The sequence below is a fragment of the Chelonia mydas genome, chromosome 22 (genome assembly GCF_015237465.2).
Source record: "Chelonia mydas isolate rCheMyd1 chromosome 22, rCheMyd1.pri.v2, whole genome shotgun sequence".
Classification (NCBI taxonomy): domain Eukaryota; kingdom Metazoa; phylum Chordata; order Testudines; family Cheloniidae; genus Chelonia; species Chelonia mydas.
This window is the reverse complement of record NC_051262.2, coordinates 5,606,603-5,630,437: the sequence shown is the minus strand read 5'-3', so window position 1 is coordinate 5,630,437 and position 23,835 is coordinate 5,606,603. Positions and strand designations below refer to the sequence as shown.

Here is a 23,835-nt window from a genome sequence, read left to right as displayed (position 1 = left end):
TATGAAATACTCATAAAGAGAGTAGAACTCGAGAGCTGTTTAATATGTGTGCACTGCTCATCGCATTCCACAGATACTTGTCGTGCTGTTTTCTTGTGCCCAACCCCACTCGTATGCGTTTGTAGTATTCACCTCTTGTCTCTACTCTCGGGCTTAGATTGTAAACTCTTTGGTGCAGGGGCTCTCTTTTTGTGCTGTGTTTGTACAGCACCTAACACAAGGGGCCCCCAGTCCTTGACCGGAGTGTTTAGGAGCTGCTGCAACACAAACAAACAGTAATAAGCCCAAATCTGAATCTACAAGATCCACGGATTCTCACAGTCCTAATGCAATGAGCCCATAAATATATCCTTTAAGCCCTTCGCTCCTCTGCCACATGCCAGCAACCTTTAAATCTCTCTCTCTCTCTCTCTACAGAAGGGGCAGATCTCCTATTAGCTTCCATGGAAGCAGGATAAGCCCCTATGCATTTGTGCAGTACCCACTCCCATCATGGTTGCGTATCATGATATCAGACTCTTTGCCCTCAATACCCACCCCCTCATTCCATGTGAGTCATTCACAGCTGCCATCATGTATTGCCTGGGACATTAGAATTCATAGCCAAGAAAGCAATTCTGATGCAGTTAAAGGAATTGTGACTGTTGCTGTGGACTAGGTACGTCAAAAGTCTTCACTTCCTTGATTTCATTTATTAATACTTAGCATTTATATAAAGCTCTCTACTCATAGCTTTCAAAGCCCTTTACAAAGGAGGTCAGTCTCATTATCCCAGTTTTTACAGATAAGGAAAGTAAAGTGCACAGCATTCTCATGGCTTGCCTAATATCATTCAGCAAGGCAGGGGTTAGAGCCCATGTCTCTCCAATCCCAATTGAGGGTCTTAACTACTGGACCACACTGTAGCAAATGCATTGCATTTGGAGGAGGCATAAATGGGAATTAGGCACTCCTGCCTGAACTGCCTTTGAAAATCCCTCTCTGGATTAACTTGCTTAGTATAAATATCGCATGCTATTGAACATTGAATACTTAGGAACAGAAACACAGATCCCTAGCTGAAGCTTTTCCTTTTCATCCATCAGGGTTTTTTCTGTCTGTGCCTGTTATTCTCACCTCCCTCCTTGATTCTCATCTCCCTCCTTGTTAGTTTCACACAAAACTAACATACCAAACCCACTCCTGTTACGCATAGTCAGATTATATCACTGAATGGATCGGCTAAAAGGAGTTGGTTAATTTCATAGAAGGAACAGTTTCTATTCACACACAATTTGGAAGCAATAATAATTACTGATAGGATAGGAATTAGATTACAGAACACAGCTGCTTCATGCTATCTTGGCAATGTTCTGTTATTTAAGAGTTTTCCCCATAGAGTGAAGTAGCTGTTTTTCACGGCCCTGATTCAGCAAAGCATGTAAACATGTACTTAATTGTTTTGCTGAATAGAGACGGGATTGGTTCCACATTTAAAACTGAAAGTAACCTTCAATGCTTTGCTGAACTGGGACCTACAAATCTCTGCCTTTCTTCAAGTAGGCAAATATTCATTATCCAGCCTTAAATTTTCTCATGTTTAGCACAAAACACTTTTTTTGGTCAATCCTGCAGATACTTAATGCATGTGTTTAACTTCAGGCATGCAAGTAGCTGCACTGAAGTCAAAGTGTAAGTCTTTGCAGGATCAGGTCTTAAATTGCAAACTGTGACCGTGCTATCTTACATGTTTGCAAAGCGACCTTTGTTACTAACAACATCTTAGATCTTTAACATCAAAGAGTTTGAGATTAACCTGAGTGCTGCTAACTCTCATGATTTTATCATTAATTTTGTGGTATTTGGTGTTTCTCATGAAGCCTCAGTTCCTGGAATCATGTGATAATGTGAGTGCAGATTTCATTTAAAAATAATAATAAAGGTAAATTTCCAGACCTCATGGTTGTGGAAAAAAAGCTTGAAGACATGATCTAAATACACCCTAAATTTTAAAAAACCATAACCCCCAACTGACTGTGTTAAAAATCATGAGATTATTAAGATAATCTTGTGATTCTGGCAATAGAGTTATCTGTTTTCTTTGCATTCCACTGGAACTTGGATGATAAAAACTAGATTGCTCAATATCACTATTATTTCTGGTCACTTTCACTTCTGGCTCAAAGGAAGGAAATCCACTCAACAAAAATGTCCCATGCTATTGAATTTCAGTTGCAAACAGCTCAGGAAAATGGGTCCCTTTTTTCTCCCAGAGCAGTATTTTTAAAAAATGGAACAAACAAACTAATCAACCTCCCACTATTAAGTTTTGTTCAATCTTCATTATATATTAGAGTCCAAAGTAAAACTAAATTTGGAGGCTAAATAACCTATGAGGAGTGACAGGTTTCAGAGTAACAGCCGTGTTAGTCTGTATTCGCAAAAAGAAAAGGAGGACTTGTGGCACCTTAGAGACTAACCAATTTATCTGAGCATAAGCTTTCGTGAGCTAGAGCTCACTTCATCGGATGCATCGGAGTCTCTAAGGTGCCACAAGTACTCCTTTTCTTTTTATGAGGAGTGACTTTACTCACATGAGTCATCCCACTGAAGTCAATGGAACTACTCACCTGTGTAAGCTCCGGCAGGATTGCGGCCCTAAACCCGTTACATTAGAAATAAGTAAATAAATACCTCTCCGTTCATTAAAGATTTATTTCCTGTTTTTTCAAATGAACCTCAATCCAAATGGCAAAGAATCCGCTTTTTTAAAAAATGCCATTATTCCAGCCCATGCTGCAAATAGCAAGAGGAGTAGAGTGGATGGTTAGTGTGTGTGTCATTATGTGGCTCACGGTCACACCCTCACCCAGACTCAAAGCCCTGCACAAGCTGCAATACAAACAACAGGAAATGGGTACAAGTATTTATAGCATTATTGTGTTTATCCTGAAGTGATGTTCTGCACAGATTATTATGAACTTTTTCATGGGAGAGGACATAGCTTGTGTCAGCTGGAGATTTGCATGTGTTTTATCCCTGGTACTCCCGGCTGGCTTGTACATTCCTGTCCATCTTCCCCCTCCCCCTTTTAGAAGGATTTATCTTATGATTTCCAAAGACAGATGTGATGAGCCATTTCTTCCTTCAGCCCTACCAGTTTAAGTCTGAAGTAACACCAGATTTACGGGTGTGGAACTGAGTGAGAAAGGAGAGTCTGCCCCATATCTGTTACAAATGGTCACTCAAAAAAAAAAAATCAAATGGGTCTCTATGTCATTCCCTGCCTGCTCTAAAATCCACACACTGCACAGAGTCAAAAACTCACCCACTTCCTAGATTTTGGCACTGCCAACAAAGAAGTCAGTAAGATAATCAAGCTCAACTCAAGCCATCTGTCTAGGTATAGCAAATTCTAGAGTTCCTCCCTCTGGACTGCTCAGCCCACATCTTGGATCCTCTCTGCTCACAGAGCCACTCTCATTTCTCTTATATCTGAGTGAGATAATGAATCAGCTGCTTTGGTGAGTCAGCAGAATACACTTACACCCTTTCTCACCAAGACCAGAATCCGTTAACAAGGTGAGGTGTTTAATACAAACTGCCTGCCTACTGCTGGCTTATCCTTGCCATCCCTACGTTGAATGGGAAAGTGAAATAGACTTTTGCTCATCCACGCACATTTCCCAACTTGGCATAAAAGTATTATAGAAACAACACAGGAGAGATGAAGTAGATAATATAACAAGTTAATATCCAGGCAGCATAAAAACCCAAACTCGCTGGCAGATAAACCTCACCTACACAGGCAAGTTCAATTTCAGCCAGTGATACAGAAGTAAAGATAAAATAATTTTTTAAAAAGAATTGTGACTTGGGAAGCAAAGAAGCAGATATTACTTCATTGTCAGACCAGTTTATGTTATCTTCAGTCCTCTCTGCCTTGTCTTTACAAAGCTGTTCAACAGTTCATATCATTATGTACGCTATGCAGTTTCTGTAAACCTAATTTAAAAGCAATCAGAAAATCAATCACATGATGCTGGAGCTGCTTACAGCTTGTGACTGTTATTAACAAATTTTAACCTTTTCTCTGAACACACAGAAGGAAATCCTGCTGTAACTTAAGCTTCCAACAATGGTCCTGAATTCCCCTTCTATCTATAAATCAGAGCATCCCATCATTTCTTTGTTTGCAAATATAATAAGTTCCCTTTTTGTCCATTTAAAAAACAAAACAGCAACAACAAAGCATTAGGAAATCTTTGTGAATGTGAGCAATGTTTCTTTCTTTCTTTCTTTCTTTCTTTCTTTCTTTCTTTCTTTTTTGTGTGTGCTGCATTAATTAATGCAATTGAGTCAATATCCGAGCATGGCCCATTTGTATGAATGCCATTCAAATCCTTAGCAGTTCTATTAGGGCTTCATTATGGTAGCATTGATCAAGCCTAGATTTGCGGGGCTTATTTGCATCATATTCTGACAGGTGCTAGTCCAGGTGTCCTATTGTCGTTCTGAAGCATGAATTAATAAAGCAGTCCAACCTCCACTAATTATCATTTGTGTGGGGGAAGTAAGAATAGAAATTTAGAGATAGAAGAAAGACCAATTTGACTGCATCTCCCCAAGCAATGCAGGATTGTCCTCTACAAGAATCTTTCTTGAGCTTTGTCAGGTTTAGTTTTTAAGTGATGGGACACCCTCCACTACCTTTAGGAGACTATTGCACTTCCTAAATGTCAGGATACCCTTCATTTCCTTTTAGCCTCTCAGGTCTAGTTCTACCACTGGAAACACTTTCTCTCCATCCTTGGTGTTTATACCCTTATAACATATTTCTATGTTTATATGCCCCCGTAGTCACTAATTCAGTCCTGACTGCCTAAAGCATTGAAAGATGACAAATCAGACCCCCAGATGGCAGGAGAATGGTTTAATAATCATGAGATTTTTATAATAATAATCTCGGAGTCTTTGTACTTTATATGCTTTTAATTTAAAATTTCATTTTATTTAACTTCTGGCTTTTTAGCCTTTAGAGGGCACGTTTTCCAGCTTCCCTCAGCAAGCATGAGGACTAGAAACTTCCTTTTTTAAAAATGAAACCTGAGACTCTTTAGTGGTTAGAATTAAATCCAGGGGGTTCAGAAAAACACCAAATATCGCAACACTTCAGCACTTCTTCCACTTTCAATCGTTCCACAGAAGTCAATTTATCCAACCCTCCTCGTCCTGTTCGCTGCTCTTCTCTGAACCATGTGGTATCTGGAACTGAATGCAATCCGCCATGTGCCCTCACATCAGAGCCACGTAGAGGGATTGTTATGAGCCCTGCCTTCTGGCCTGAGAGCATAAATGCAGATGTAGATCAAAACCGCGCCAGCACTTTTTGCAGATTTCACCTGCTTGGTTTTTCCCCACTCATGCCCATTGTGCCTTTTCCTATAGAGAAGACACAAGCTTGTACTTGGTGCACATAACCCTTCTGGGCCTTCCCTTCAGCCTCCCTCTTCCTCCTCTTCTATCTTGCTTGGAAATATCCAGTTTGCTGCTCAGTCTTCCTCAAGTCCCAGCCTTTTATGCACTTCCGCTGGCTCCAACACCTCCTTATTGACACTGGGCCATCGCTCTCAGCTGCTCAGCCAGCCTGCACAAAGAATTATCCAGCTAAGATCCCAAGGAAGAATCCTTGGGCCAGATCCTTTGTTGGGGTAAATCTGGGTTGGTCCACTGGCCCCGCTGCACTGAAGTTAGATGACACCAGCTCAGGTTCTAGCTCTTGTTTTCAGTCTCTCACTATGGCAATCCTTGGATTTTTTAGCGCTTCTGAAAACCCATTCCAAATCGCCCCCACGCTGCTCGAACCTTTCTCTTTCCTGCCATGTGGTGAGAGCAGGAAAATGGGACTCAGGACTCCTGGGTTCATTTCTCAGCTCCAGCACGAACTTACTGTGTGACCTTGGCCAAGTCACTTAAAGGCCCGTTTTACAGAAGTGCTGAGCACCCGTGCCCCATTGACTTTGTTAAGAGCTGAGAGTACTCAACCTGTCTGAAGATCAGGGCTTTCCCTCTCAGTGCCTCCATTTACCCATCCCACCTACCTCCCAGGGGTGCTGTGCCTCTGAATTAACATCAGGAAAGCTCTGACGTCTTTGGGCGAAAGGAACCGTAGAAGTACAAAGCATCAGTGCTAGTGACAGGGCCCTGCATTTCCTAGCCGGATCAGGTCCTCCAGCGTCCATGCTTCAGTGAGTGACACGACCTGCCTGAAGTTCAGTGAATCAGGGCAAGGCCCCAGGGTTGCTCAGGAAACAGAAAACAAAGAGCGGGAGAAAACCCAGTCAAAATGTGCACTAACAATGAGTTTGCAGCAAACGGCACTGGCTAAATGACAGTCTAATGAGACAAACAGGTGATGCAACCCCCCTCACCGGAAACCACTTGTTGTTGGCAAAATGGGCTCTCTGCCCCTGCTTACAGAGCCTGTCAGGTGCATGCTAAAGAGGCTCCCAGTTCTATAGAGGACTGAGAGACAAGAGCCTTTCCAGCCTGTAATGAAAATTCACTTGCCACGTACATAAATGTGATCCGTGAGCAGATCTGCACCTGTCTCAGCAGACTGGGATGATACAATGATGGTGTTCAGAGGGCAAGTCAGTTAGCAAGCAGTGAGAGTCAGGCAGAATGTGTGCATGTGCCTTTGGTACCTCTCCACCAAAGCACTGCACATATCCTGCATTGAAAACATATCAGGTTCTTTTAATGAGATCATCAGAGCGGGGGCTTGGTTGTGCCTTACAAACCATTGTACAGTGCTATTCTTTTCCACACAGCAGCCCTTGGCTGGCATGACCTCTCAATGGTGCATTAAGAGAACAAGAAAGAAAGAAAGAAAGAAAGAAAGAAAGAAAGAAAGGAGAACAAAAGTCAAATCTCCATGAGAGAGCATGCAGTGTGTGTCTCTTCTAGAACATACGGCTACAGCACTGAACACACAATGGCAACTTCCCTCCAGCAGCGCTCTAGAAATCATAACAGTTCCCAGCTACATGCCACAGAGCACATTTGTTGGTGCTAAACAAATAAGAACGACACTAACTTAAGACAATGCTTCATGGGAATTTTTGTTTGTTCTATTATTTTACATTATGTACTCTTCACAGCAGGAAACGTGTTCTCTGTAATTTGAAAGCATCGGGCAAATTTTGGGTGTTAGAATAAATGCATTTCCTTCCTTTTCACACTTCCTTCCACATTCTCCTCCACTTACATCCATCTGGTTTGATCTTAGATTCAGAGGGATTTTCCTATATTGACACTTTAAACATGGATAGCATATTTATCCAAGCTATTTGCAAACATTTGTCAGTTCTCACACCACTCCCTGTGTGGTAGGTCAGAGCGATGAAGTGATTTGCCCAAGGTCACACAGCAAGTCAGTGACAGAGCCAGGAATAGAGCCCAGTAGATGCTACTCCCAGGGTCCTGTTTTGGCCACTAGCCCACATTCCCTTCCCTTCAAATCTACAGTCAGTGGCTGTGAATTCCACCAATCAAAACGCAGGGACACGTGAGCTTGATTCAGTATCAATATCAGGTTCGATATCTTCTAAACTACCCACCCTTTTAGATCTTCACTTTATTTATATGATACCATTTGATGATTTGAGCTACTCAAAAGCATGGAAAATATTTTCTGCTGAAAATGTGGCAGAACATTTTATCCTGTTTCATGTTAAAATCCTGAAATTCTCTCTCTCTCTCTCTCTCTCTCTCTCACACACACACACACATATACACACACACACACACCAGCTCTACTTGTGATAGCCCCAAACAATTGGCCAAATCACAAAAATAGCAGCCAAGACGTCAGAATTCAGGGCCAAATTCCTGGACCCCTTGAAGTCAAAGGCAAAACTCCCATTGTTATTACTAAAGTTATTACTTTTACTTTTCATATTACACTGGTGCCTAGAGTCCCCATTGTGCTAGGCGCTGTAAAAACACACTGTAAAAGACAGTCCCTACTCCCAGAGAGCTTGCAATCTAAATAGACAAGGCAAAGGAAGAATTATTACCCCTATTTGACAGATGGGGAACGGAGATACAGAGAGATTAAGGGTGTTGACCCAGGTCACGCAGGAAGCGAGTCAAGAATCGAAGCCAGATCTCTCAATCTTCTTCTAAACTGGCACACTTTAGTCAAACACAACTTACAGGGCTCAGTACAGGAGTAACCGAGTGAAATGTAAGGGCCTGTGTTATACAGGAGGCCAGACTAGATGATCCAATGGTCCCTTCTAGCTTTAAACTCTATGAATCTCCTAAGTCCCAGTTTAGTGCCTTCACCACAAGACCAGTTGTCTTCTCCAAAGTAGATCCAACAGTTGGCTCTAACTCCCTGACACCTTCTTTATGGCAGCTCTGGCTCAGGATTCCTATTCTGGAACAGTGACCCTATTCTAGGAGTGAGCTGGCCAGCAAGCAACCACCCTAAAACGCATCATCTGCATAGCCACATGCTGTACCTATAATCACAGAATATTGCACATTGGGATAGCAATGCTATTGTTAAGGGAGGCGGACTCGGACGTAAGTGACTTGGAACAAAGACCCAGCTTCTAAAATGGCTTTTGAATCACTACCCACACCTGTGGCACTATAGAAATCAACAGCAATCGTCAGTCTAGCCCTGCCATGAGTTGATTCTGCTCTGACACACGTGTGACTCAGGAGTAATTCTGATAAAATCAATGGAGTGACAGAGGAGGCATAATAAAAGTGTAAGTCAGACAAGGCATTTTACCTACAAATACCGCTTGGGACTGATCTACCTGTCACCTTCATCTGTGTGGCCCCATTGATTTAACCCTTGATTTACACTGGAATAAAGGAGAGAAGAACCACGCTCCTGGAATCCCCAGTAGCTTTGTCCATTCACAGACACTTTGTATCTACTCATAAGTTATATATCCATTGATCTTTATATAGATAAGTGTGGTATGTACTCCCAGGTACTGTGTCCAGTATTACCTTGGGTACATAACACAGTCAAAGATCTCCCTAACACTCAGATGCTGCCTGTAACCACATGCTAGAACATAAATCCTCAGGTATTTTATATACCCTGCGCCCCCATGTTGTATGTTGTCTCAAGTACTCCATGCAGCCTTGGGTACTCTGAATGGCCTTGATTCAGCAAAGCACTTAAGCAGGTGCACAAATGTAACCACTTGCTTAAGTCCATCCCAGTTCAGCAAGGTGTTAATGCATGTGTGTAAATCCCATCACAAGTCAATGGGGCTTAAGCAGGTGGCTAAGTGCTTCACTAAGTCAGGGCGTATCCCCTCCCAGCAATGTCATTCCATGAGGGACACCTCAAACAAGTAATCTATTGTCAGAAAGGGCATCCTAGGTCCAATCAGCTGTCTCTCCCTGCTGGGTCATCCTGCTGTTCAGGGATGATCTGCATGCTGAAGCAGTGAGGGGGAAATAACCCACCTGAGACCCCTGAAACCAGTTAGGTTCATCTGTGCTGCACTGGCTCCTCGACAGGCGAAGAAGGGCATGCGGCTGGCTGTGCTGGTAGTGCTTTGATGTTGATGGCACAGTGTTTGGAAATGTCCATGTTTAGAAGTAGGAACGTGTGTGTTTATGGGGGGGGCGCAAGGAGTGCATTGGAATGGGTTGTGGTACTCTGGGGACCCACAGGGGGCAAAGGGGAGCAGGGTATGAGTATGAGTGGGTCTTTCATTACAGAGTGCGTGTCTCTTGGATTAGCTGATAGGGCCAGATCCTCGGCTGGTGTAAAGTGGTGTCGCTGAGGGTGTGGCCCTTGAATGAAGCGGTGCTCATTTACACCCGCTGAATTTCTGGCCTGCGGTATAGAGGAGGGTGTTAAGGGGAAGATGGACAGGAGAAGGAGGGAGCTAGAGTGAAGAGCCCTGGTTAGGGCACTCACAGGGCCTGGGAACCCCAAACTGAATTTCCTGCTCGGCCGCAGACTTCTCGCGTGCCTCTGAATAAGCCACTTTGCCTCCCTGTTCAATTGCCGATCTATAAAATGGGGATAATAGCAATGCCCTGCCTCACAGGGAGGCTGTGAGGACAAATACTTTAAAGACTAGGCGGTGCTTAGCTGCTGTGGGGATGGGAGTCATATAAGCCCCTGAGACAGAGCGTGAATGAGGGAGAAGGGAGAGTGAAATCGCAAATGAGGTGCCGGGAGAGTTGCAGGCAGGATGGGGGCTAGCCTCAGAGCTTGAAAGCAGAAGATAAATCTAACCTGTTCCTGGATAGAGCACATGGTAGTAAGCTCGTAGAGAATGGTCTGGACAGCATGTGAGGTGCTGGGAGAGAGCTCAGCTGGTGCAATGAACTGCTCCCCACAGGACCCACCCTGTCCCTGTAGGAGGTGGAGGGGTTTCCCGCCTGCTCTCCTCCCACTCCCTCTGTGTCTCGCTGCAGTGATCCCTCTGACACACGCGTTACAACGCTTTGCCACCATAAACAGCCAGCCTCAGTCGCAAATCTCTGGGCATGTTTGCTTGGCATGTCAGCCAGCCTCTTTCCCCGGCCCGTTACTCTTAGACTGGCACAGAGCAGGGCTCGGGGAGCAAAGTGTGTTGCACAAGACAGGGTTTCTGTGGTTTGGGTTTATTTTACTTTTTTTGTATGTCTGCAGCTGCTAGTTCTGAAACTACCAGCCCTGGAGCAGCTCATTAAACAAACAAACGAAAGAAAGAAAGAAAGAAACAGAGCTAGAACTCACAGCTAAGCAAGAGAGGAGAGGTAAAGAAATCAGTGGGAGAGAGAGAGGAGGATTGGTGCAGGGGTCTGACTGAAGAAAACAGACTGTTTTAAACTAACAGCAGCCACTACATGTATAAAAAATGTGTAAAATAACCCATCTGATATTCAGGTTTAGCTGAAATTGTAGCCGTGGGTGCACTCTGCACACGCATCTGTTGAGCAGCGTGCTGACACATACACTCACTCAGCAGGACTCACGCGCAGGGCAGCACAAGGTGCTGAAGACAATGAATCTGAAAAATCTAGCTACGCTTGTAGAGAGCAGGGCCCCATTGTGCTAGGTGCTGTATATACACATAACAAGAGACAGTCCCTGCCCCACTGAACATCCAATTGCAATAGGCAAGACAAAAGATGAACAAAGGGAGTGTTATCCTAATTTTCAGATAGGAACTGCGGCACAGAGAGATTAATTGATTTGCCACATGGGACAGAGCAACAAATTGAGCCAGATCTCCTGAGTCCCAGTCTAGTGCTTTAACTTGTCTATTTAGACTGTAAGCAATTTGGGGCAGGGACTGTCTTTTACTATGTGCATGTACACTGCCTAGCACAGGCAGGCCCTGGTCTAGGTTGAGGCCTCAAGATACCAGAGTAACACAAATAATACAGAACAATAATAATAAATGACCACAAGAACTCCTTCCTGAAGTAAAGATCACACACAAGCACTCGGAAGAGCAGTTTTGTAACCTCTCATCACTTCATTAAAGAGAGGTAAATTCTTCTCTCAGATAACCTGGCATAAATCCAGAGCAACTCCATTGGCTTCAGTGGGAGCAAGACTAGGCTTATGGACTTCGCTGGATTTACTCTGTATCCATAAGAGGGTAGAATTCCACCCAGTGACTAATGATATTGCCCCATTCCTATACAAATGCTAGGGATGTACACACAGATTTCCCATTACATCTAGGCTGGACTGAGTGTGTCCTGCAGAGCTCTGAAAAAGCAGGCTGAGACCAGCGTCATCTTTAATACTGATGCTCAGCATAGAGAAACTACCTGTCCCCCGAGAATGAATCCAGAGGACTTGCTAGCTCCTTCCCAGCAGAGGAGTAAAGTCCTGGAGCTGCCATTTTTATGTTGGTGTTATGTTTTTTATCCCAAGAGAGAGAAACCCTAAACAGAGAAACCCTGTACAGTCTTAAAGGGTTCATCTCTGGGGAGGAGAGTCCAGTCCCCAAGGCACTTTCAGAGTCAGACCTTGCACTCATTGGACCCAATGGAAAAGTTCCCATTGAGTTCAGTCATGCAAGATCAGATGGTCAGTCCTTGGCTGAGACAGCATCTAGTAACAACTGAGGTGGTGGGTTTATAAGGTAGATTACCTGGCTCCTAGGAACCAAGATCACCAATTCTTTATTGCGCCTTTGCTAAGTGTCTAGCACAATGAGGCCCTGATCCAGTAATATATAAATAAATAATCACAAATAATAATAATAATTAATAATACAGAATAAATAAAATATAACACAGACACCAACTAGACTTAGACAACCACAACTTTGAGTCACAAACAGAACCAGGTGAAGGTCACAGGCACACACACACACACATACACAAATCTGGTTTAAAAAAAATCCATTTTCAATATTTCATTTTCATTATTATACCATCTTCATTTTGGCCATTTTATGATCTAGAAATTATATTGTTTCTGAAGGAAACCCTGTGATGTAGCCACATGTTTTTAATAAAATTAGCCCATGGTATTCTGTTCTTATTGTGAAACTAACATGCAGCATCACTGCATGCAGACCTCAGTTCCAACTGCCACATTTATGGCCTGTTTCAAAGCCAACTGAAGTCAACCGAAAGACTCCCATTCATCCCATATTTGATACTTAAGAAGAGCCACGAGCTATTGTGATTTCAATGTGCTACAGTGTTGGTTTTTAAATTATACCATGTCGTTTAGCAGAACTAAAAAGTATCAAAGGAATGAAAAGAACAAGTGTGGGTAATTAGCCATGTAGCATTTCTAGGAATCTGCACTCAGCGGAAAATGTTTTGATTATGATGCAACCGTTAGATCAGTCCGATCTTCAGAACATCCAGTTTATTTCTGTCCATATTGCCCTATGTTCATTTATCTCTATGTAATGATCAGGGAAGCACAAAGGCACAGGCGAAATAGTGTATATAATATAGAAATTCAGAACAAACACACAGACTTGATCTCCTGCTAGACTGTTGGGAGCTGAAGCTTGGGCCATATACCAATGCAGGTAATTTGCAATAGATGTCTCAGAGTTCAGCTATGATCTTGGTACCATGAGGGTTTAACAATCACTGAGCTAAAACATAGGGAACAAATTCACACACGTGATTGTCTAGTAGTTAAAAGAACAGGAGGACTTGTGGCACCTTAGAGACTAACAAATTTATTTGAGCATAAGCTTTCATGAGCTACAGCTCACTTCATCGGATGCATTCAGTGGAAAATACAGTGGGGAGATTTATACTGGGATTCAGGAGACATGGGTTCAATTTCTGGCTCTGACACAGATTTCTTGTGTGATACGATGAGGCACTTAATTTTTCCGTGCCTCAGCTCCCTATCTGTAAAAGAGGGATGATGGTTCTTCTCCTCAGAGGGGTGTTATGAGGGTAAATTCAGTCATGTGCCTGGCACTCAGATATATGGGCTGGGATCCAGAAAGGACGTAGGTCTTGCAATGCTGGGCACCCACGGTGCCTAGAAAAATCCCAGGAATACCACTTCGATCCACAAAGCCTGAGTAAGGCCCCCGACATGATGGATGGGGAGAGATATGCACCTTATGCTGTGATCCACAAAGCCAGCATGTTAGGCAGGGAACTACCTAAGATAGCCAATGGGAGATGCTGACCGGAGAGGGGTGTGCTAAACCCTGTCCCTTCCTCTGAAATAGGTGCCTAAATCCAGGCTGCAGGGAGGCGCCTAGCACTGCTAGTGATCCATGAACGATGGGAAGATGAGTGCTGGGCTGTCCACGTTGCATGCTAAACCGTTAGGCTATGGGGTGTTCTAATCTGGGGCTCCCTCAATCTCTGCTGTTAAAAAATGGGATACTTAAATGTGAATTCTGTAGCAGGGGTTCTCAAATGTCATTGCATCGCGACCCCCTTCTGACAACAAAAATTACTACACCACCCCAAGAAGGGGGACCAAAGCTTGAGCCCAAGTCCAAGTCCTGCCAACCTAGCAGGGGTGGATGAGGGGTGGAAGGCTGAAACTAAAGTCTGAGGACTTTGTCCTCAAATGGGGGGACTGTAACCTGAGTCCCACCACCCAGGGTTGAAGCCTTCAGGCTTTGGCTTCAGTCTCAGGCAGTGGGACTCAGGCTTTGGCTTCAGCCCTGGGCCGGAGCAAGTCTAATGCAAGCCCCGGTGACCCCATTAAAATGGGGTTGCGACCCACTTTGGGGTCCCGACCCATAGTTTGAGAACCACTGCTTTATAGCCTAGTGGTTTGAGCGCTCACAGAGCTGCAGATCCTGTTCTAATCCCTTTACTCTCTCTGGCAGAGGGGAGACTTAAACCAGAAGGGTCTCCCACATGCTGGGTGAGTACCCTATCCACAAGGCTAAATAGTATAACGAAAATTCTCCCTGGCTGTTTTGTGTGAACTGGCCTGAGGGGCCCAATCTCGTAAGCGTGTTCAGAGGTCACCTACCGGATCGGGCCCCTGTACACGACCTAGGCAGCCAAACACCTGTCTTTCCCTGTTTGTGAATCGCTCAGGGGCTTAGGTGGGAGACAGACGCCCAGACGCTGATGATGAGGCGGTAGTACATGGGCTCAGATAGGAGACAGGCGCCCGGGCACATACAGTGAGGAAAAAACTTATGTGCCAAGTGAGCTAAGGCCCCTACAGGGTTCAGCGGCGAGAATTTTGTGACTCAGAGTGGTTCCTAAAAACAGGACTTAGGTGCCTTAACACCTTCGTGGATCCTGCCCCGTGGTACTTGAGCCACGTTGCTATGAAATGCTGAGCACTCTGGTCCTGATCCAGCAAAGCACTTAAACCCCTGCTTAACGTTAAGCCTGAGGGAGCCCAGTGAGGATAGGGTCACATGCATGAATTTTGACAGTGACTTCAGTGGGAGCAGAAGATCCGGCCCCCAATGTCGTCCCAACTTATCTGAGCACTTCTCACTGCAGCGTTCTGAATCTGTAGCACCGTGACTCACAACAATACACAAAGCTCACGCTAGATTCTTAGCATGCCTCAAAGGCACATGCACCCGTGTAAAGTTTTACTACTCAGGAGTCTCAGTCTTTCAGGACTAATTTACAGACAGAAATCAAGGTGCTTTCCGGTGCTGTGCATATTTCACTCTATTTTCTGACCGAATGATTTTTCAGTGGGCTAGTGGTAAGCCATCCTTTCACAACTGTGCTACGGGGTGCTGCAGGACTGGGGGAGCCCCCATGGGCCCTTCAACCATTAATCCTACAATGGACGATTGGCTCAAAATCTACAGGATAATACCTTACTGTGATATTCTAATGAGTGGGGTACTGGTGTGGGTTTCAGGACACCTGGGTTCTATTCCCAGCTTTGACAGTGACCTGGGACAAATCGCCTCCTGACTGTTTTCTCTCCCACCCTTTGTCCTCCTTGTCGATTTAAATTGTTAAGTCTCCAAGATGCTTTTTTTGCTGTGTGTACAATGAGTAGCACAATGGGGCCCTGATCTTGGTTGAGGCCTCTAGGGGCGATAATAGTCATACAAATAATTAATAAGACTAATAACTTTGGGTTTCAGTTCTAAGCAGATCCAAGAAGCTAAACTGCAACGCGACCAATAGGGTTTCACAGAAGCGAATACGGCTCTACAGAGATTATATTAAAAATATGCAGGATGTAATAGAAATGCTAACCTACCTTTATGAAATGATCTTGGATGGTCCACATTTTTTTTTTTAAAAAGACAGAAAACGATCATTTTCTATGAAATAACACATAGTGGGAGAAAAACTCAACCAAACACTCTGGAACCTGCAACAGGTTTGGTTCATATTTGGTTCTAGCAATGAGCAGGGGCTGAGTAGGTTTGATCTGGGGTTCAGGGTGAGGGGAGGTAATGTTATTCACCCTTCCCCAGGGGTTAAAGTAGCACAGCTCCCCCTCCTCTCTCTGACTGGGGGAGCAATGGTCCCTCACTAGGGTCACCAGACAGCAAGTGAGAAAAATTGGGACACTTGTTTTTTTTTGGGTGGGGGATGTTGCCTATATAAGACAAAGCCCCTAATATGGGATGTCTGATCACCCTATCCCTCACTGCTCCTTCCTCCTTAGCTGGTGTGGTGAGAGTACTCCCTCCTGTTTCAGGCTATTTTTACGATTGCTCCTATGTAAAAACACGCACCACATACATTACAAACCCGCACATTACAAACGAGGCAAGACCAAGGACCTTTTTATCCAGTTCCACATTCTCCTGGCCTCTGAATGTTGGTGGTTTGGATAACATGACCCCTGGATCTAAACCACCCCTTTTTGAAGGCTTGATTGCTTTTGCAAGACCCAAAGCAAAACCACCCTAGTTTGCTCTATGACAGAGATAGGATGAAAGCGGGACCTTTCTTCTAAGCCCTGCTGAACTTTAGTGGGTTGGAATAAATGGAGCCCTGACCACAACTATCCTTGCTTTTGAAAAGGCCTGTCTCTGCTTGACTATTTCTATTTCTCTTTCTTACACACACAGAGCTTTCTGATACTGCAACAGAAAGCTGTCATTCCAGCACGGTTTCCTCTCACGTCTCTTCTAAGTGTCTGAATGCTAAAGGGCCTGATCCGACTGGACTCAGAGCATACACAAAATCATACTGACCTCAGTGAGAATTGCAGATGAGCAGTGCCTCATGTTATGTCTCTTTATAATGGCATGTTCGGCTCAAATCGCCATGAACGATAGGATTATTATAAGGACCAGCATGCCAGAGCCCATTTGTGAGGTTCACAAACACAAAATATCCAGTGTAGCTCAGCAGAACAATACGTATTGCAGTCAGGGGTTGCAGCATCTTGGGAAAAGTAGTTCTTACCCATAGACGACAGAGGGGCAGGCCACATGCAGTACAAAATGTCTTTGCCTTTGCATAGCACCTGTCACACACGCACTGCATCCTTAAGTGCTTTGCAGGATTGGAATATTATTACAGAGTTAAATAGCAGCAAGTTAGGAGAATGCAAAATAAGAGGCAAGGGAGAAAATCTAAGTTTGCAAAGCACTTTTTAACATCAGCTCATTCCTGCTAGGAATAGAGGCACTGCCAGTCAGAACATGTGCACACAGTAATGCTGCTTTACACAGCATGTGTATGGCCATTCAGGGGCCTTTTCTGCCAACAGCTGGAAACTGGTACCATGGCTAAAATATCTAGCTACAGGTTAAAATACCAACAGATATCTTCATGCTTCCAAGGTTGATAAACTGAGTTACATATCATCTACTTTGTGCATGTTTCTTTATGACACCTTCACTACTGATTGCCTGCCTGGTTTTCCTGGACAGACCCCATCTCTCTATTTGATAGAATAAGGAGTCCTTGGCCAAAATATCCCTTCCCCATCCTGATGTTATAGTGGTTTGTCTGCCTCGCTGCTGCCCACTGCCACAGAGGTGGCTGCATTTCAATAGCAAAATGATTCTTGTCAGTGATGCAAAACACTATTAAATATGAAGAGGGCTCTAGCACACTGGGCAAGATGTCTCAGAGTGCAGGCAGAGAGAAGATGAATGTTCAGTGTTAACGTTATGTGAAATCCCGAGGAGATTTGGAACAGGAGCAGCTGAGGAGTTATAGTTTCCTTTGTTCTGTTAGAAGGAAAAAGGAAATACATCAGGAAACCAGACTGTGGAGCACAGGAAGTCTCACTTGGGCTGATAAAAGGAACTGATGTGAAGTAGGTTCAGATGCAGTTATAAGTCAATCAAGCTTGGAACAACAAGAAGAGCTATTCAGAAGAAACCAGAGAGCCAAACTGTGTTTCTTGCTGTAAAAGCTGACCATTTCGCTTTTTGTTAACCCCTTGCTTTGCTTCTTTTTATACATATATAAAAAAATCCATTACAAACTGGCTTCAATAAGAATCAATCCTCTTTTCAATGCAACTGAAATCAGTTTCCACTTCTCACCACGCCTTACACTGAGACCCACATACCCCACTTGGGTATCTTATTTTTGCTCATCAGTTAGCTTAGAATACTGTACTTTTGCTAATTTCCCTCCTTCCCTTTGCAAATCAAAACCAGCGTTGGCGAAGAAGGGCAGTTTTTGCTACATGAGAAATCAGCAAATGACTAACGAAAGGATCTCCTGCCTGTCCCATTATTCTTACTGCACGATTGACAGGTTGTATTTAGATCGGATTCCTGGAGATGCAGCTTCAAATTTGACCGGGGATCTAGCCCTTCTTTACGGCCCTGAGCATGATGTCAGTTGGACTCCACATCCTTGGCACCAAGTCGGATATTTCTTGGGGGGCTAATTCCAGTCCTGCTCCTGTGGCAGAGACCCGGTTCCAGCCCTGCTCATCTTGTGTCCTCCCTCCCCCACAGGGACCTCAGGTCTCCCTCAGCCAGGAGGGGTCTCCCCTCTCTCTTACCCACTCAGTGCATGAGCAGTGCCTTCAAGAGTCATGTTTTTGATGCACTCCTCTGTGCTCTGTTGTACAGGAACAGACTTCCCGTGTGCCATGTCACAACTGCATTTTGGCTCAGCTGCCCCTCCATCTGGACGGGGGGACAGCCAAGTCAAATTTCAGAGGCAACGTGATCACACAGCCAGAGTGATACTTCACATGGCTCTGGCAGCCCAGGACTACTACTTAAAATGCTTGGGCCATGCCCCCACTTCCTCCCTGGCTCCATGGCCTACTGAGCTTTGAGCAAGTGTGAAAACCTTGCTCAAAAGTCAAAGAACACCCTCCCTCTTAGCCCCCTCTAATTTGCCCCCCTTCCCCACACGGGAGATCTCAGTGCATGATCAAGGCCTGTGTATGTAAATCAGTCGGCCTAATGTTGTGCATTACGTTTTCCACAGAACGGTGTGTTCTGCTGGATTACTGAACTGAAATTTAGGAAGAACGAAGCAGGAAAGGACGGAAAACTTGGTATCCGTGGGGGGGCAAAACGCTATTTCCTTACTGCACTGTAAATAAAACTCCTTCCCTCTTCCCATGTGACATGTGATTTGAAGTGTTTTCGATACCATTACTGAGAGAAAGGCCGAGGCTGCGATTTTAAACGAGGATGAGGTGGATTTAGCCATGTCACTCTTATTCATTTCACTGGGAGTTGTGCAGCTAAGTCTCCTAACTGGCTTTGCAAATCCCAGCCAAACTGTTCCTATGTGGGGGCCTGAAGTTAGGCATGTAAAACCATATTCAGGCTCCTAAGTAAGGTCCTGATTTTCAGAGGAGCTGGGCATTCACTGAGATCAGTGGGAGCTGTAGACATTAAGTCAGCACCTTTACAAACCAGTCTGCTTACTTAAGTGCACTTAGGTGCCTAACTTTAGACCCTTGCATTTAAACATTTTGGCCTAGTTGAACTCTGTATATTCAAATACTGTGTTTCATTTAACTGGATATTTTATGGGCCTGATCTCATGACTGTATCAACATCCCCACTGATTACAATGCTCGTGGCCACTTAACGAACAAGAAGAGAATCAGGAAGCCTCTCCAATAACCTACGCCAGGGATATCTTGTCTGTTTAAGCCCTTGTGCCCGAGCTAAAGGAAAATCCTCTTGGGGTTAAGTCCTTGCTGCTTCCATGCAAAAGGCAGGTTTTTCAACTGCTGTTACTGGCTAGGCAGATGCACATCAGTAATTATGTGGCCGCGGGTAAAGAGGGGAAGAGAGAAAATAGACTGTCGTTGCATCACCATTTTAAAAGCACTGATATTTTGAACATTGCATGCCAGACTCTGCATTGCTGTCTACCTCGTGTTGTCCTTTATACTAGTGCACGAGTGAGCGTGAAACACTCTTCAATCAGAATGGTAAAAATTTACACGGACTTTGCACTCCCATTGCACCGGTGTCAATCATGACACAAGGTGCAGGGTAGCAGAGAACCATGCCCGCAATCTAATGTCACTTTCTGCTGGTTCTGGAAATGGTTCATTTGCATGTTGCTATTCTAAGCCATATTTTCAAAAATCAGCCTGTACATTTGCACCCACAGTTTTGGGTCAGTCACTGTTTGCACACTAGGAAACCCCTGCCACCCAATTCCCTCAGACAGCACCCATGCACGCACATCATGACTCAATATGCACACCCAAAATTAGGTCTTTGTTCATGCCAATGTTATATATCCCTATCCTTACCCACCATATATAGACATACACACACAGACACAAGGTATAGCCAGAATTATGGATCACAACAGCCCTCCACATTTTTGGGACATTTGGGTTCAGATCTAGGTTGTGGAACTAAATTTATAAATCAGGCCCATCTCACAGAGGCAGGCACAGACTCACATTCACAAGCTCACACACACAAATACTAGCAGTATGCTACTGCAACGTTAGGTGTCAAACAAAACCACAAATGTCTGGAAATCTAAGGATAAGTCTCCTGTGGGTCCTTTAACTCTCCAGCTCACGCACACATGAGATGGGACATATGGTCTTTCATTAACTGGTCACATAAGCCTGAGCAAAATGACATACATTTATTTTACAACTGCAAGTCAACCTTGCGGAGCTATAGAAGTACTTTACTTTACCCACTAACATTATAAGTGAAGATTTGTATCAAGATGCTCCATGACGTAAAGTTGTATTGTACACACTCAGGGCCTGATCCTGCAGAGAAGACGTGAATTCAAATCCAGGGGAGGCCCTGCATAAGGATCGCAAGAGGAGACGATAATGGATTAAATTATGGATTCTGTCTAATTGCCACCAGGGTCAGTATCTCATCAGCTTGCCATGCCATTTCAAATCTCTCCAGGAAAAGTAGTCTTCCCCCTTGCTCTTCTCTTCTTGCTTTTGGTCTCCTTAACATTATAGGTTTCAGAGTAACAGCCGTGTTAGTCTGTATTCGCAAAAAGAAAAGGAGTACTTGTGGCACCTTAGAGACTAAACAATTTATTTGAGCATGAGCTTTCGTGAGCTACAGCTCACTTCATCAGATGATGTGAGCTGTAGCTCACGAAAGCTCATGCTCAAATAAATTGGTTAGTCTCTAAGGTGCCACAAGTACTCCTTTTCTCTTAACATTATAATGAATCAGTTCTACTCTGATTTGCTGACTCGCCTCTGGGGTTGCTCCTTAAACGTGCATGTTGCACAGGAGGGTTCGGAGCCCTTGTCTCTCTCTTCCCTCTTCCTAGCAAGAGTGTCAGAACATTTTAAATAAATAAATAAAAGTATGAAACCCTCAAAAAGTGCCAGTTACCAAGCAAAGTAGCCACTTCCTCTTAGCGTGAACGCCACAGCAGTGCAGCACCTCAGGGTGAAACCCCGCCAGCCCAAAGCCTAAGCGGTTGGGTTGCATACCGGTGAAAAGCTGGGAATGAGGAAGGGAAATGTGCCACAGTACAGCCTCCCACTCCCGGCAAGCCAGCTTACAGGCTGCAGCCATGGGCACACTTCTAGAGCTGCTAGTGCAGGGGGCCTGAGTCTCCGGCTTCCTGTCAACCCTGATTCTACCCTTCCCCTGCCAGCCTCCTCGCTGCCCCCTCTTCAGAGCAGCGTGGTTATCATGGAGACCCACCTCCCTGGTGCCCAGGGGGTGCAGAGTGGCCAGCGTGCCAAGGGGAATATCACCCTTATTGCAATAGCCTTCACCATCCCTCCTAAGGGTTTATTAATGGACATGCTCAACTTTTCTAATCTGAATATTTTAGGTGCTGATTATCTGCTCTTGCACCCAGCCCACTGAAGTCATTGACAAAAATTTCCTTTGGCTTCCATGGAAGCAGAATCGAACCCTTTGTTTAAATACCTGGAGTGGAGAGCGCACCGGTCTGAGGCATGATCCTGCAGTCCTTAGTCAGGCAGAAATCCCATTGATCAAGTCATGCACCTGGGTACAAGTCTCTCTGGGAAAATGACTCAGTAAAATAAGTCACAGTGTTAAAATATCCCTGTGTAGGAAGGGGCTACTAAGAATATTCTGTAATAACTTTTCACAGGGATTTTTTTTTGATCATCCATTAAAAGTCTACAATGCAGTTCAAGCAGATGTTTCACCTGAATAAGGACTGCAGGATCAGGGGTCTAAGAACATATGTCTTGCAAATGTCATGTGTTTGAAGTCCAAGCTGTTTTTTAATGATCACACAGAAAGACACCCTGAGTGATGAATGTGGGTGTGTGTGTCAGCTATTTTCTCCACCTGCAAATTAACGCTTTTGCACTTGGAGTCAAAAGTCTTCTTGCCAGAAAAGCTTAGAGCCAGGGAGTTTTAAAATGGCCAGACAAATTTTTAAACCAAGTTTCTCAAAAAGAAACACATTCCTGGTCTGAGGCCCTGTGGGCCAGGTTTCAGAGAGAGTATGAACGCCTCCGGTTTACAAGTGGCAAGAAACAGTGATTGCAATAGAAACCCCACCACGCCCTTGGCTGCAGCGGCACCAACACACGAGGGAAAGAGGCAGATGGTTGTCGTTGCCCATTTGAGTGATGTGGGCTTTTCACTGTATGCCCTTTAAACGGTCTAAGCCTTTCCTATGTCTGCTACATTGTCGTAAACTGAGTTTTTTGCAGCAGGGGAGCGACAATCACCCAAACGTGCTTTTTAGTAACAACAGGCCTTTGCCAGGTCCATGTATACCCTTGTGCACGACAGAAGAACACACTCATGTCTTGTCTGCACACTAACTAGAAGTGAAACAGCTCATTTGGTTTTAATTCACATCTTTAGTTATTTTGTTGGAAGTTTGTGTGGGACACATTTCAGAAGAAAAATGTTCCTATTTTCATTTAATGTAAGGTGATAAAAAAAATCAACATCAGTTAAATCAAAATAGGACACTTAATCCAAAATAAGACTGTGCGCATGTAAATTTGTGTGGAAACAACTAAAGGTGTGCCTTAAAACTGGTTTACTTATTTGGAACAAGTTGGAGAGAGTACACCCGATTCATTTTCTCCCAGCCACCTTTTGCCATTGCCATTTACAGAACACGAACACAACTGAAGTCAATTAAGATAAAAGATTTACACAACTTCAGCTTCATCCTCTGGCATGTTTGACTGCCCACTCAGTACAAGACATAGTGTTATTCTGGATATCATCTTTCATACCAGCCTCTCCAAAATCCTTTCCAGAGTTAGACACTAATATGATTCCCTGGAGAATGTGGTATACGTTTGGGTTTGTCCCCCTAATAATGGATTGGGTTTTTGAAGAGACAAACATTTATAAAGACCCACCCCCACCCCATACACACATTATTAAAGCCATCGGGCCAGATGCTGGGATACAGCAATAATACTCAAGGCAGGGCAGTAAGTGGTGTTTAAAGCTCTTCTTGCACTCAGCTGATCCTGGGGTTGCTCTGTGAATGACATTGTGGGCACAATATGCTAGAGCAGCCTAAGCAAGCCACATCCTCTCCCACTGCCCTTCACCTGTATCCCCAGGGTGCCAATGGAGCAACTTTAAACCATAAATCTCACAGCACTTTACTGAAGCGGATAAGTGTTATCCCCACTTTGCAGACTGGGTAAGTGAGGCACAGGAAGGCAGGCCAGACAATGACTGGGGGCAGAACTCTTGAATCCTGGTATCTTAGTTCAAACAATAGGGCTTCTTTAAACAGGGCATGGCTGGTTTCAGGTTGGAAGGAAATAGGCCATTGGTTATAACAGAAGGCTCTGAGGCCAGTCCAGTGGTTAGAACAGAGCCGAGGACTTTGGAGACCTACGTCCAAGTGCCTGTTCTGATGCAGATTCCCAGTGTGACTTGAGCAAGCCAGTGTGTGTCCTACCACAGCAGTAAACTGGGAATAAAAATAACCCTCTCCGCCCCACAGGGATGCCATGAGATGCTCAGGTAGTGAGGCGATGGGAACCACATA

General features: G+C 44.4%; 1 protein-coding gene across 12 annotated transcripts in view; it reads right to left on the bottom strand.

Annotated features, from left to right (window-relative positions):
* Nucleotides 1-23,835, bottom strand: part of FLI1 (Fli-1 proto-oncogene, ETS transcription factor) — a 116,789-nt gene that overhangs the window by 76,113 nt on the left and 16,841 nt on the right. The window contains exon 1 of one of the 12 annotated variants that reach the window (XM_043534156.1): nucleotides 3,308-3,445. The exons of the other annotated variants lie outside the window; for them this stretch is intronic. The gene's annotated coding sequence lies outside the window, so the exon portion shown is untranslated. Of the gene's footprint in view, nucleotides 1-3,307; nucleotides 3,446-23,835 lie in introns of those variants that run through there. 12 annotated transcript variants of the gene reach the window in all.